Source organism: Heterodontus francisci, chromosome 7 (assembly GCF_036365525.1).
Source record: "Heterodontus francisci isolate sHetFra1 chromosome 7, sHetFra1.hap1, whole genome shotgun sequence".
In the NCBI taxonomy this organism is placed as follows: domain Eukaryota; kingdom Metazoa; phylum Chordata; class Chondrichthyes; order Heterodontiformes; family Heterodontidae; genus Heterodontus; species Heterodontus francisci.
In genome coordinates, this window is record NC_090377.1 from 67,161,475 (window position 1) to 67,176,544 (window position 15,070).

The following is a 15,070-nucleotide window of genomic DNA, read 5'->3' on the forward strand; positions in this document are numbered from 1 at the left end:
AAGACTCACGACCCTCAGGGAAAAAAATTTCTCCTCATCTCAGTCTTAAATGGGCGACCCCTTATTTTTAAACAGTGACCCCTAGTTCTAGATTCTCCCACAAGGGGAAACATCCTTTCCACATCCACCCTGTCAAGATACCTCAGGATCTTATATGTTTCAATCAAATCACCTCTTACTCTTCTAAATTCCAGCAGATACAAGCCTAGCCTGTCCAATCTTTCCTCATAAGACAACCCACCCATTCTAGGTATTAGTCTAGTAAACCTTCTCTGTACTGCCTCCAAAGCATTTATATCATTTACTTATTTACATATGAAGGTCAATTGCTTTACTACATCCTGTAGATCATGCATGATGTCATTTCAGGGTGCTGTGGATTTGAGTCCAGTGGCAGGGGTAGCAATCAAACAAACTGCTGTTTCCTGGATGATGTTGATCTTCTTGAGTGTTGTGGCTGCACCCATTCAGGCGTGTTGCAAGTATTCCAGAAACTTCTAACTTGAGCCTTGTAGATAGTAGATAGGCCAGAAAGTACAGTTGTCGAAACAAAAACAACCTCAGCCCTGCCCTTATATCCACAATGTTGATATGGTTGGTCTACTTAAACTTCTGATGAGTGATGAATCCTGTGCCGCCACCACCACAAAAACTGCCCAATACTCTACCAAAATGTTGATATTGGTAAATTTGGCAATGGCTCTGTTGAACGTCAGGGGGAGGTGATTGGGTTTTCTCTTCTTCAAAATGATAATTACCTGGCACTTGTCAGCCCAAGTCTGAATGTTATAAAGACCCTGCGGTAAGCTGGTATGGGCTGCTTCATTATCAGAGGAGTTGTGAATGGAGCTGCATACTGTGGAATTGTCGGGGTGCAGCCTCATTTTTGACTTTATGATGGAGGGAAAGCCATGGATAAAGCAGTTGAAGATGGTTGGGCCAATGACACTTCTCTGAGGAACTCCGGGTGTAATGTCCTTGAGTTACGATGATTAACCTGCCTTGATGGTAAAGGCAGCTACTCTCACCAATCAATTCTTGTGGCCATATTTGCATCAAGGCTATGATGAATTCAGGATATTACTGTGCACAAACCTGATTCAGACCATTTGATTAAAGCGGTTAGAACCTGCTGCAAAAGGTAGTAAACAAATATTCACTGTTTATATATCACATTAATCCAGATAGCTATTTTATAATCTTATAACACTGAATAGAAATTAAGTACAGTGTCGTGAAAACCCTACATGCCAAATAGGAAATATTAATTTCATTGGTTGGAACCTTGCCTTGGACTTTTACTGGAAATTCTTACAAATAACTTTCTAAAAAAGTAAACTGGCAGCCAAGATGGCTACTGCAATTTACATTTGAAACACCAAAGGGTTAGACTGGAGACAACACGACTGACTCAACCTAGCCAGAACAATGGGGTGCTCTCTGATTAAATTACCTGAAATTACCTTAACAAGACAGTCTTCAGGTGCCATTGACTTTGAGAGAGCCAACCCCCACCAAGTGTGATTGGACAGCTTGAGGGGTAGAGCCTTGAATCTCAGAGAAGATTCCAGAAGGACCTCATTAACACCACAAAGTGGTTTGGTAATGTCATGTGACTGCTTGTGCAGCTCTATGAAGATTGTACGCTTTGTCAGACAGAAAGCAGAGAGGGGAGTAACTGAAAAGCCATCCACAGAGCAGCTCTCTCTCTCTCTTTCTCCAGTAAAGATCCAGAGAAGACCTGGCTGCAACTAGTAAAGTCTCAAGACTGCCATAGCCAACAATTAGGGGACAAGGATCAACCCCCCCACTACCCCTTCTGCCTTCCAGAGCCCTGAGAAGCAAGCCCGCAACCGTGTACGTGGCCCTGAGAGGACTTTAGGACTACAATTTCAACTGAGGACTCTGGGACTGATAAACTATTTAAATTCCATTTATTCTGGACCCTATTTCAACCACCAAAGCTATTTTTCCTCTGTGACCTATTTGTCTGTATGTGATTCTCGTGTGAATGTGTGCATAAATGTGTAGCATATTTTAGTAATTTTACCAGTTTAGAGTGTTAATAATAATAAACTTACATCTTTTTTGTTTAAACTCAAGAAAACCTGTCTGATTGGTTCTTTGGCAAATATATTAGAGGAACAGCAGCAAGTGCTCACTGAGGTGGTAAATTCAATTACTGTAAGAAGGATAAACTCTGTTGTGATCAAACCAGAGAAGGGGCGAAAGGGGGAGCCTGAGACCCCTTCCTCACCTGGCCGTAAAAATATGATTCCTTCCCCCAAAGAAACATGCTCTCTATTTTTTTGTCATTACAGTCTCAGTCAATCAAGCTACATATCACGCCATTCAGAGTCATTTCTGATTGGTCAGAAGTGACATGGTAATTTAGGGGAGGATGATACCATTGTTTATGAAACAGATTTATTTGTAATTATTTCCACAAAATAAACACATGAACTTAGTAAAAAAGGAAAGTGTATAAGCTGCCTGGCTTTCAGCCACATAGACAATCTTAAAACCTGTAATATTATATTTCATATTCTGGATAAAATGATTCAATATGTTCATTCCATCAACAATAGTTATGCTTTGTCTTAGCCAAACAATCAGAACCTAACTTTCTACACACAGGCATATTGCTGAAATGACATTTCAATTACAGTATTCTAAACACCAGCATGAGTGCTGTAAGGCTTTCATATACAAATATAAATAATTCGGAGTTTTGAAGTTATCAAGACTTGTCCAAAATTTGCTGCAGATACTGCTTCAGAGGTCAGCTATCTCATCCAGACATGTAGTCAGTATGCTTGTGGCCATTGTGGTAGCATAGTTCTTTTGGGCCTCCTTATCTCGAGAGACAATGGATACGCGCCTGGAGGTGGTCAGTGGTTTGTGAAGCAGCGCCTGGAGTGGCTATAAAGGCCAATTCTGGAGTGACAGGCTCTTCCACAGGTGCTGCAGAGAAATTTGTTTGTTGGGGCTGTTGCACAGTTGGCTCTCCCCTTGCGCCTCTGTCTTTTTTCCTGCCAACTACTAAGTCTCTTCGACTCGCCACAATTTAGCCCTGTCTTTATGGCTGCCCGCCAGCTCTGGCGAATGCTGGCAACTGACTCCCACGACTTGTGATCAATGTCACACGATTTCATGTCGCGTTTGCAGACGTCTTTATAACGGAGACATGGACGGCCGGTGGGTCTGATACCAGTGGCGAGCTCGCTGTACAATGTGTCTTTGGGGATCCTGCCATCTTCCATGCGGCTCACATGGCCAAGCCATCTCAAGCGCCGCTGACTCAGTAGTGTGTATAAGCTGGGGGTGTTGGCCGCTTCAAGGACTTCTGTGTTGGAAATATAGTCCTGCCACCTGATGCCAAGTATTCTCCGAAGGCAGCAAAGATGGAATGAATTGAGACGTCGCTCTTGGCTGGCATACGTTGTCCAGGCCTCGCTGCCGTAGAGCAAGGTACTGAGGACACAGGCCTGATACACTCGGACTTTTGTGTTCCGTGTCAGTGCGCCATTTTCCCACACTCTCTTGGCCAGTCTGGACATAGCAGTGGAAGCCTTACCCATGCGCTTGTTGATTTCTGCATCTAGAGACAGGTTACTGGTGATAGTTGAGCCTAGGTAGGTGAACTCTTGAACCACTTCCAGAGCGTGGTCGCCAATATTGATGGATGGAGCATTTCTGACATCCTGCCCCATGATGTTCGTTTTCTTGAGGCTGATGGTTAGGCCAAATTCATTGCAGGCAGACGCAAACCTGTCGATGAGACTCTGCAGGCATTCTTCAGTGTGAGATGTTAAAGCAGCATCGTCAGCAAAGAGGAGTTCTCTGATGAGGACTTTCCGTACTTTGGACTTCGCTCTTAGACGGGCAAGGTTGAACAACCTGCCCCCTGATCTTGTGTGGAGGAAAATTCCTTCTTCAGAGGATTTGAACGCATGTGAAAGCAGCAGGGAGAAGAAAATCCCAAAAAGTGTGGGTGCGAGAACACAGCCCTGTTTCACACCACTCAGGATAGGAAAGGGCTCTGATGAGGAGCCACCATGTTGAATTGTGCCTTTCATATTGTCATGGAATGAGGTGATGATACTTAGTAGCTTTGGTGGACATCCGATCTTTTCTAGTAGTCTGAAGAGACCACGTCTGCTGACGTGGTCAAGACTTGTCCAAAATTTGCTGCAGATACTGCTTCAGAGGTCAGCTATCTCATCCAGACATGTAGTCAGTATGCTTGTGGCCATTGTGGTAGCATAGTTACTGGGTTAATAATCTAGAAGCTGAGATGAATAATCCAGAATCAAGAGTTCAAATCGCACTGCAGCAGCTGGGAAATTTAATTTCAGTTAATTAAATAAAAAAAAGTCTAGTGTCAGTCATGGTGACCACCTAACAACTGAATTGTTGTATAAACCCATCTGTTCATCTTTAGAGAAACAAATCTGCTGTGCTTATCTGGTCTGGCCTATATATGACTTTAGACTGACAGCAATGTGATTGACACTTTTAACTTCCTTCTGAAATAGCCCAGCAAGCCACTTAGTTGTGTTCAAGAAAGTATTACACCACCACCTTCTTAAGAGCAATTAGGGATGGGCCTTACCAGCAATACCCACATCCTATGAATAAATAAAAAGAAATGGCAGGCCACCTAAGAATCAAAGTTTAAAATTGAAGCTTGTCAGTCATATCTTGATGCTTTCCTGCTGCTACCTTATTTCACTTTGATTTAGTTCCATCAGATATTTCTCTTGTGCAGCGTGCCAATGACCACTGCAGTAAGCAAGCCCTTGCACACTGTGAACTGAGGGAGTGCTGCACTGGTGGAAGTGCCCTTTTTCGGATGAGATGTTAAACCAAAGTCCATCTTCCCTCTCAGGTAGACATAAGAACAGAAGAATATATGAAATAGGAGCAGCAGTAGGCCACCTGGCACTTCTGGCCTGCTCTGCCATTCCACAAGATCATGGCTGATCTTTCACCTCAACTCCAATCACCTGCACTATCCCCATATTCCTTAAATCCCTTAGTACCCAAAAATCTATTGACCTATGTCTTGAATATACTCCACAACTGAGCATCCACAGCTCTCTGGGATAGAGAATTCCAAAGATTCACAATCCTGAGTCAGAATGTCATGAGTTCAAGTGCCACTGCGGGGACCTCAGCACATAATCGAGCTTGACACTTCTGTGAAATACTGAGAAGGTGCTGTCTTTCGAATGAGACATGAATCCGACATCCTGTCTTCACCCTCAGGTGGATGTAAAAGATCCATGGCACTATTCGAAGAAGAGAAAGTGGGTACTCCTCAGTGTCCTGAACAATATTCATCCCTCAACCAACATCAGTTAGAAAGATTATTTGGTCATTATCACTTTGCTGGTTCTGACACCTTGCTGCGTGCAAATCGGCTGCCATGTTTCCTACATTAAAACAGTGACTACACTTCAAAAGTACTTAATTGGCTGTAAAGGAATTTAGGATGGCTTGAGGTCATAAAAATGCTATATAACTGAAAGCCTTCTCTTTCTTTGTTGCTACAATTTGCTCACTGGAATTGATACAAGCCTGTTTATAGTCTCTTGGTGTTAGTTTATCTCAGCCGATAATACTCAAGCTACTGAGAAACTTTTGCACACTTGTCAGGTTTCAATTTGGCCAATATCAAGTGCATAATCTCTCCATGTAAGGACACATTCTTGTTTACTGTAATACTAAAAGCCGAAGTGCAAATTGGCAGAGCAAAGACTCAGGAATCCTCAACTGGGAGGGCTGGAGCTGAACCAGAGCAGACCACTGGTAAATCTATAGTTCCTTGTCTGGCTAGGATCATCCTATCCATTAGGATTGTATTAAGAAAAAGCCAGGTGCTATAATGGGAAGACAATGGAGTTTATAGTTTGGTAGGATTAAGTCAAATGGGGTAAAATATCTTCATACAAAACTATCTTGTGATCACACGTACAAATGACCTTTAGCTGAATGGCAACTTAGCTTATCTTCTGTTGGTCTCAGAGCAGTGAATCACTGAAGCTCAGCAGCACACATAAGAAGACAATTTCATTTGGTCCCCGATGAGATGCTACAGCTGTGCATTTGTGGGATGAAGATATCGCCAAGAAAAGGAAAACAATTAAGACACCTGCTGACAGCCACTTATAGAGCAGGATTGAATGCAATTATGGGCAAGACGATGGAGCAAGCTACTAGTTTTAAGCAGATGAGTATCTTCCCAAGGAAAGATAAAGAGGAACATAATTTAGAAGTTTTTTTTACTCTATTTTGAATCACCAATCAACTTGCACTAATAGCAAATTATACATGCCTTTCAAAAATTATTTGCGGAAAAAACCTTTGAGATACAGTCCAACGCCGTCTTTCGCATATATACTTCAACAATCCCCCCAATGGCATACCGATCAAACACATAGTGAGACAAGACTTCACAGCAATCAATACGCCCCCAATAAAGTAAGCATATAAAACTGCAATTACGATCGAACTCATTTACTTCAGTTAGTACGACTTGTCTTTGACAAACTGAGCATGCTACACTTCCCCACATAAGCAGGTTGTCTGATTTGACTTGAGCAAAATGGTTCCTAACTACCCTCTCTTGTGTTCCATCCTTTTCAGTGCTCTTTCTGCCTCACTGCCTGTGCCTGACTCTATCTACATTTATCTCTTGTGGTTCATAGCCAGAAAAGGAGAGCCAGCCAGATCCCTTGCTGAACACCCTGGACCAGCAATTCTCCAACACAATGGCTGTGAGTCATTTATCAAATATTAAGACAAGCTAGTGAACAACTCATCACCAACAGTGCATAAGGAAACAACATCAAAGCTAGCTCATTAGCATCTGAACAGCCTATCATCTCAGAGCCTACTTTTTAAACTTGTGTGAAAACAGTGTGTTTTAAACAGGATATTTAAAGGGAACTTTTTTGAACCAAAACAGATCAATGGTTAAAAGATCACTTTGGCAGATGGGAGTTAAATGAGAAAGGGAAAGCAAATGCAGCATGGCATAAGAGATTTGCTGAAACTAACACAACACACAATATCCAGACCTAGAACAGAGTTTCTGCTCTTATCAAAAGAAAATCTTGCTATAATTGGATTCAATGGACTGCTTCTGACATAAAAGATGGAATTTTAACCCACCCTGCCCAATGGGCGTGTAGAAGGGGCATAGTTAATATGGTTGTTAAAGACTTAATGTAGGCACCATTTTAATTAGATGGTTTGTTAGGCAACCATGGTGCCCATCGGAGTCTGGGAGAGAGTCTCATGAACAACTATTTATATCTATATAGCGGCTTTCATGTAATAAAACACTCCAAAGCACTTCACAGGAGCATTATAAAACTAAGTACGACACCAAGCCATAAAAGGAGATATTAGGTCAGATGAGGTTGGTGTGAAGGAGTTTCTTAAAGGAGGAAAGTGAGGTGGAGAAGTGGAGAGCTTTCGGGATGGTATTCCAGAGCTTGGGGCCTAGGCATCTGATAGTGCGGCCACCAATGGTGGAGCAATTAAAATCAGGAATGCACAAGAGGCCAGAATTAAGAGGAGTGCGGATATCTTGGAGGATTGTGGAGCCGGAGGAGATTACAGAGATCGAGAGGGGTGAGGCCATGGAGGGATCTAAAAACAAGAATGAGAATTTTAAAATTAAGACGTTGCTTGACTGGGAGTCAACCTAGGTCAGCAAGCATTGGGGTTAAAGAGGAGTGGGACTTGGTGCAAGTTAAGACACAGGCAGCAGAGTTTTGCATGACCTCAAGTTATAGAGAATGAAATGTGGAAGACCAGCCAGGAGTGTACTGGAATAGTCAAGTCTAGAGGTAGCGATGGCATGAATGGGGGTTTCAGCAGCAGATGAGCTGAGACAGGGGCGAAGTCAGGCGACATCATGAAGGTGGAAATAGGCGGCCTTAGTGATGGCACGAGCCTAAGGTCGGAAGCTCATCTCGGGGTCAAATATGACACCAAGGATGTGCACAAACTGGCTTAATCTCAGACTCTTGCTAGGGAGAGGGATGGTGTCAGTAGATAGGGAAACGGAGTTTGGAGCAGGGAAAGAGGCTTCAGTCTTCCCAATATTTAATTGGAGAAAATTTCTGCTCATCCAGTACTGGATGTCAGATAAGCAGTCTGATAAGTTCGCAACAGTGGAGGAATCGAGACAAGTGGTGGTGAGGTAGAACTGAGTGTTGTCAGCTTACATGTCAAAACTAAGGCTGTTCTTTTGGATGATGTCTCCAAGGGGCAGCATATAGATGAGAAATTGGAGGGGGTCAAGGATAGCTCCTTGGAGGACACCAGAGGTAATGGTGCAGGAGCAGGAAGAGAAATGCAAGTGCTTCTCTGGCTATAATTAGATAGATAAGAATGGAACCAGGTGAGAGCAGTCCCACCCAGCTGGATGACAGCAGAGAGGCATTGGCGGAGGATGGTGTGGTCAACCCTGTCAAAGGCTGCAGACAGATCAAGAAGGATGAGGAAGGAAAGTTTATCTTTGTCACAGTCACAATGGATGTCGTGAAGAAGTGCTAATTAGAGTCTTATGGTGTCCATAGAATCCCGATGGCATTTTAATGGCCTGTTAAGCAGGGCATCTCCTGCAGCAGTCCCACTCAGTGAAAGCTGGTAGGAAAGAAGAGGAGGTCTCCGAAACAAAAACAGGAGTGCTCCTCTGGACCCCACAAGGAATCTGGACATCAGCTGACCTAGGATCCCCTTCCACTTCCCACTCATGAAACAACACCAAATCACCTCCCTGAACCCACCCTGCACCATACCTGGTTGACACAGACAGTCTCCAGCAGCTGTGATATTGACCTGCCCACAGCCAGGCAGCTGTCTCTTTCAAACTGTTTTGGGTGGGTAGCTAGCCGGAGTGATTTAAATGAGGCCTGCCAGCTATGGCCTCCCATGGAGGCTCCAGAGCAGGAAGATCACTTGCTCCACCTGACTTACTACCTGGGTGATCAAAATCCACCCGGCCATGGGGAAGAGACTGTCGCCCACCTCTGTCTGGAATGTGCCTTTGTAAAGCAGGTCTGGAAAGAGATGCAGTAGTTTTTGTCCAGGTTCACTCTGAGCAGCTCTAGAATACAGGACTCTGCTTTACAGGCTGTTCCCAGGGACACACACCAAGATAAACATTAACTGCTGCTAGTGGACCATCAACTCAATGAAAGACGTACTTTGACCTGCCGAAACTTGCTGGTCTTCCGGTGCTAAGAGCTGACCACGACCGAGTGTTGCAGGCTGGCACATTCCAAGGTCCAGGACTATGTGCTGATGGACGCACTAAAGCTTGGGGCAGCCGTCGCCAAGGCTCAATGGGGAAAGGCCACTATGTAAGGCCCTCCCACCATAGTATACTGAGGGGCTTGAACCTGTGTAAAACCCCTCAGGCTATATGCACTGGAGAATATTTTACATGAAATGTAAATATACAATGTAAATATAACCTGTAATGGCAAGTGTTGTGAAGCACCTCATGTACTGTATTGAAAGAAACCGATCTGTATTGCATTTTATGTAATGTCAAATTTGAACTGTTATGTAATGTAATTTTACAAATTTTATGAATAAAGTATATTTTTGGAAAAAAATCCACTCTGCTATATTTATGTAGCTTTTTAAAAAAATATATTTTGACACTGTGTGTAGTAGAATGTGGAAGATTACAGTTAAGGCATCATGGTGGCGGGATAAGAATTTAACTCTCCTTGTTTAGTCAGAACAGAACAGGGAGCAGTTAAAATGGAGTGACTCCGTTGCTGCATATTTGCACTTTCAATTTCACTGGTTTTGGTCAGATAAGTCTCTGTCGGAATCACACAGGAGCGTTTTCCATTAATGCTAATTGAGGTCTATGATGTCAATAGGACCCAATGGTGTTCTAACTGGAACCTGAGCAGGGAATCTGCCTTGGCTTTCCTGGCAGGCTGAAGCAGGTCAGCAGCTGGTACAATGGACAACAAGGGGAATTACTCATTGAAGCATGTCAGTAGTCTCTCAAACATTGTGACCAACTGTAAGAAGTAGGGATGTTAGTATTTATAGAGTCCTTATGCATATCTTAACACCATTACAATCCATGATCAAATTTTACATTTTCTTTCTCTCAATCCCTATGATCAAGATTACTGAGAAATAAATCAGTGCTGACATATTAGAAATAAGGAAACCTTAAACAACATCTTATCTACCAGAACCATATGTAATACAATTTTATCAACCAGGCAGAAATGCATAATTACAACCTGGATCAAGTATTCTTTCTTTTGAAGTAAATTGAGAAGCTTTTCTTATAATGACTTTAGTATTGATAAATACTAGGCCCTATGCAAAGAATATCTTCATGCATCTTGTATTCAGGGAGACCAAGTCAAGTTAAAATCTATTTAGATCCATCCAAAATATTTCATGGTTAATAACTAAAGTAACTGTCTTGTTTACAAAGATGAAATAGTAGATTAGATTAGTTCAGGTTTGAACAAATATCTCTGAGAATTTATTATTCTCATGGAGAGAAACATTTGGAATAAGTAGGCAATAAAGAAAAATTATCCTGAGCAAGGCCCTGATTTTCAAAGAGTAATTAAATATGTGTCACAACTGAATAGTTTGTGTGAAAACCAAACAACAAGATAGATCAAAGATCTTTAAAACAAAATTGGAATGTTATTTGATAACGAATGTAGTTGATGCTTCTCTTTTTTATTCATTCTCAGGATATGTGCATCACTAGCAGAGCTGACATTTATTGCCCTGCCTTAGTTTCCCTTGAGAAGGTAATGCTGAGCCCTCATTTTAAACTGCTGCAGTCCATGTGGTCAAGGGATTCCCACAGTGCTATTACGTAGAGTTCCAAGACTTTGACCCGGTGATAAAGGAATATATCCAAGTCAGGATGGTGTGTGACTTATAGAGGGGAGCATAGAGATGGTGGTGCTCCCATGCACCAGGTGCCTCTTCTAGGCTCTGGAGGTCAAGAGTCTTGGAAGTGCTGCTGGAAAAGCCTTGTTGAGTTGCTTCAATGCATCCTGTAGATGGTATGTACTGCAGCCATGGTACACTGGTGGTGGAGCCAGTGGATGTTTAAGCTGGTGGATACCTTACCAAAATAGCACAGTACTTTGTCCTGGATGGTGTTGAGTTTCTTGGGGGTTATTGTAGCTGTACCCATGCAAGCAAGTGGAGCATATTCCATCACACTCCTGACCAACGTAGCCCCTAATTTTTTTCTAGTGCACAGGGGATTTGTTTAAGTATGCAGGCCCTTTAATTTTTCTTGCATGGCTGTGCACAGGTGGTAATTTAAACAGGCAACTTTCAGGAACTTACCATCAAGTATAATACGCCTGTCCTCTTCTGCTTTGAATGCTGATAACAGTAGTAGTGAAAAAGTTCCAAGATTTTTGTTACGCTCCAAAGCAGCAGACTGGTACAACGTCTCTGCATGTAACAGAAAATGCATAGGGGTAATGTTCATATTTCAATAGCTAGTTCAATCCTAAATCATTAACACAGAAATACCAGCTGTTTGACAAATAAAATGTAATATATATATATATATATATATATATATATATATAGAGAGAGAGAGAAATGTATGGAATAAATCAAGTTTATACTGTTTGATAATTGAACTTTCTATTATAAAAATTGACAAAAATTACAGGAAATATGTGGTTGGTAACAGTCTTTAGTAACCTCTCCTGCTGTTCATTAAATCTTATCATGTGAGCTGTGTATCAATGATGGAATGTTCTCCACTCGTGAGGTACATTTAGTCATCAGTCAGGTGACTAAAAACTTAAGATTAGTCTTAAAAGTCTGACATAACACATCAATAATATATTAAGTTCAATACACAGGTCAGGGATTTCATTGAAAACTCATTTCAAGTATCTAAATTACCTCTTACAGTTGGTGATGTTGTGATATGTATTTTCAAAATTGTAAGTGACACATTTCCCTGTTGCAGTCTATGGCCTACACATAACTGCTATTTCATATTGAGAGTAGATCGCGCTGTGAATGAATCATCTGACCACAAGGTTCTCACAAATTGTTCAAAATGTTTACTGATTTTTTCTTCATCCATCAGATTTTCTCAGTAACTGAGTGAAGTCCACTTTGGTAGGAAACATAAAAAAGCAGAATAATTTTTGAATGGTGAATGGAAATGTTTGCATTTGTCCTTATAAATGAATAACAGAAAGTTAACATGCAGGTACACCAAGCAATTAGGAAGGCAAATAGTATGTTAGCCTTTGTTAGAAAGGGATTGGAGTATAAGAGTAAAGAAGTCTTACTACCATTATACAGGGCATTGGGGAGGCCACACCTTTTGCATCTTTGAATGCCTTATGTAAAGTTTTTATTTGAAGGTGTTAGTCTCTTCCAAAAGCCTGTATTGCACTTGACCTCTTTGCTCATTGTTGTGGGTCTATGAAGTGAATTTGGATTGTGCAGCCTGAGCATGTACAGTGCACCTAATTTCCTGGATGAATCATATTGTACAGTTTCATTAGATTCCTAAAAATTTCTTCTAAAGACTAAAGGGATTCTCGATGGTATCCTGGCCAGTATTTACACATCAACATAACAGATTATCTGGTCATTATCACCTTGCTGTTTGTGGGATTGTGACGACAATTCAAAGATACTTAGTCAGCTGTAAACCACTTCCAGACATCCTGAGATTGTGTCAGGTGCAATATAAATATAAGTCTTACTTTTCCTATTTTCAAAATCATCGAAAGAAGAATTAGAAGACAAATTTCAGCATCCTTATTCAGGTAAAATGTTTATGTTTTTTAAACAGAGAGGCCGTGTGGGTGTGTGTGTTAGAAAAAAAACAGACTGCTAATTACACGCCCAGTGTACCTTTGTTTTGGAGCAAAGGAGTTGACTTTGATGTGAGTCCTCAAATTCTCCATCTCTCTACCTCTCTTTCCTCTTTTATGACACCCCTTAAAACTGACCTCTCACCTGTCCTACATCACCTTATGTGCCCACTTCCTTCTGGAATGTGTCTTTGCAAAGCAGGTGTGGAAAGAGATGCAGTGGTTTTTGTCAAGGGTCATCCCAAGCAGCTCTGTAACACAGGAGTCTGTACTCTACGGGCTGTTCCCAGGGACGCACACCGAGATAAACATCAACTGCTGCTGGAGGACCATCAATGCGGTGAAAGACGCTCTTTGGTCTGCCCGAAACTTGCTGGTCTTCCAACGCAAAGAGTTGTCCACGACCGAGTGTTGCAGACTGGCACATTCCAAAGTCCAGGACTGTGTGCTGAGGGACGCACTAAAGCTTGGGGCAGCCGCTGCAAAGGCTCAATGGGTAAAGACCACTGTGTAAGTTCCTCCCACCAAAGCGAACTGAGGGGCTGGACCCATGGAAACCCCTCGGGTTGTATACACCAAATATGGTTTTGCTGTAAAATGTACCTGGCAGGTAAAATGGAATGGAAGGGTTGTGGGGCAACTCACTCCTGTATGGAAGAAAACTGATTTCCTTTGCACTTTTCGGAATGTCAACTTGGTGCTGTTTTGAACTTTTTTGTAATTTTTATTTTACAGATTTTTATGAATAAAGTATATTTTGGGAAAACAAAATCATCTTATGTGGCTCGATGTCAGTTTTGTTTGATAACTCTCCTGTGAAGAGCCTTGGGATCTTTTACTATGTTAAAGATATTATATAAATGCAAGTTGTTGTTGTTATTGTTGTTGATCTGTCACTTACCGGATGGAAGCAGCCAGAAGCCTGAACCATTTTTATGGCCTAATTGGATTTCTATCAACAAGCTGCTCATGCACTCCCAGCAACTCACTAATCAAACAGGGTGGGAAATCTAGAGGCCCACCTCGTCCAGGTAGATTAAGGGGTGAGGGAGGGGCAAGGCAATCTTGGGGAGGACAGCAGAGGGCCATGCACTATGGGGAGTTGATTTTTGCTTGCCAGATGTAGCATTAATCATTTAAAAAGCTTTTTTGTCAACACCTTTAGTCTTTTAAGGACCTCTGGTTAGGCTGTTCTACAGCAAGTACCAACGGGAGGATCGTGAGCAGCACATATAACCGTCACTAGCACTTTAAAATTGCATTGGGCCCTATTGACATCATAGGACCCCAATTTGCATAAGATGTTAATGCTCTTGCCTGTTTGCAGCGAGAGCCAGGAATACCTAATTCAAGGCCCTCACCAAAATAACGGCTGTCTGACCATCAACGGGAAGGTACGATAAGTGCGCACCCCCGGTTCCAGTACACTTATTACCCCAAATGCAACCAAAAACAGGGATGAAAATCGCTCCCAGAGTGTTGTTCCTCATTGTAACTGAGCTTATTTTTTAAAACAAAATTAGTTCAATGTTGAAACAAACAAGCTTCAATAATCCCTAATTATCAGATCTCATGTTGACTGTGAGGCATGTAATCATTCAATAATAGCTATCAGAACCAGAGACAGAGGGTTGGATTTTATTCCGGTGATGGGGGACCCCGGAAGGCAGGAGGAGAACCCACCTCGGCCCTCCATTGGACCCCCATTGCTATTTAACGATGGGCAGCCAATTAACAGCCTTTAAGGGATGATCTCCTGCCTCCAGAGCTGCTTGCAATCAGACGGCCAGCAGCTCTGCATTACCAAGGACAGGTAAGTGGGGTCACCGGGACCAATCAGGCAGGCCCCGGAGAAGGGGTAGGTGGGGGGGGCTAGTGAGGGTGGAGGGGTGGTGGTCTTACAAGGAGGCAGCCATCACCACCAGGGGGAACCCTCTGGGACCTTTGGCTTGCCCCCAAAGGAGGGATCCCCCCGACCCTGCTCAGAGGCTGCATTTTCACGCAGAAACAGGCCCCTCCGACATTAATAAAATTGGTGGAGGTGGGAAGAAACCCTTAAGTGGCCATTAATTGTCCACTTAAGGACCTCAATTGACCTGGGGCAGGAAGGCCATCCTCGGCACCCCTTGCCATTTTATTTGCCCCCATCTCCCTGCCCGTCTCCAAGGGCAGGATAAAATCTT

General features: G+C 42.5%; 1 protein-coding gene across 10 annotated transcripts in view; it reads right to left on the bottom strand.

Annotated features, from left to right (window-relative positions):
* The window catches only part of LOC137372031 (myosin light chain kinase, smooth muscle-like), a 433,121-nt gene that overhangs the window by 351,313 nt on the left and 66,738 nt on the right, over positions 1 to 15,070 (bottom strand). For 5 of the 10 annotated variants that reach the window (XM_068035330.1, XM_068035322.1, XM_068035324.1 and 2 more), the window contains exon 2: positions 11,380 to 11,490. The exons of 3 other annotated variants lie outside the window; for them this stretch is intronic. The gene's annotated coding sequence lies outside the window, so the exon portion shown is untranslated. Of the gene's footprint in view, positions 1 to 8,997; positions 9,059 to 11,379; positions 11,491 to 11,955; positions 12,173 to 15,070 lie in introns of those variants that run through there. 2 more of the 10 variants (XM_068035323.1, XM_068035328.1) reach the window with 2 other exon arrangements.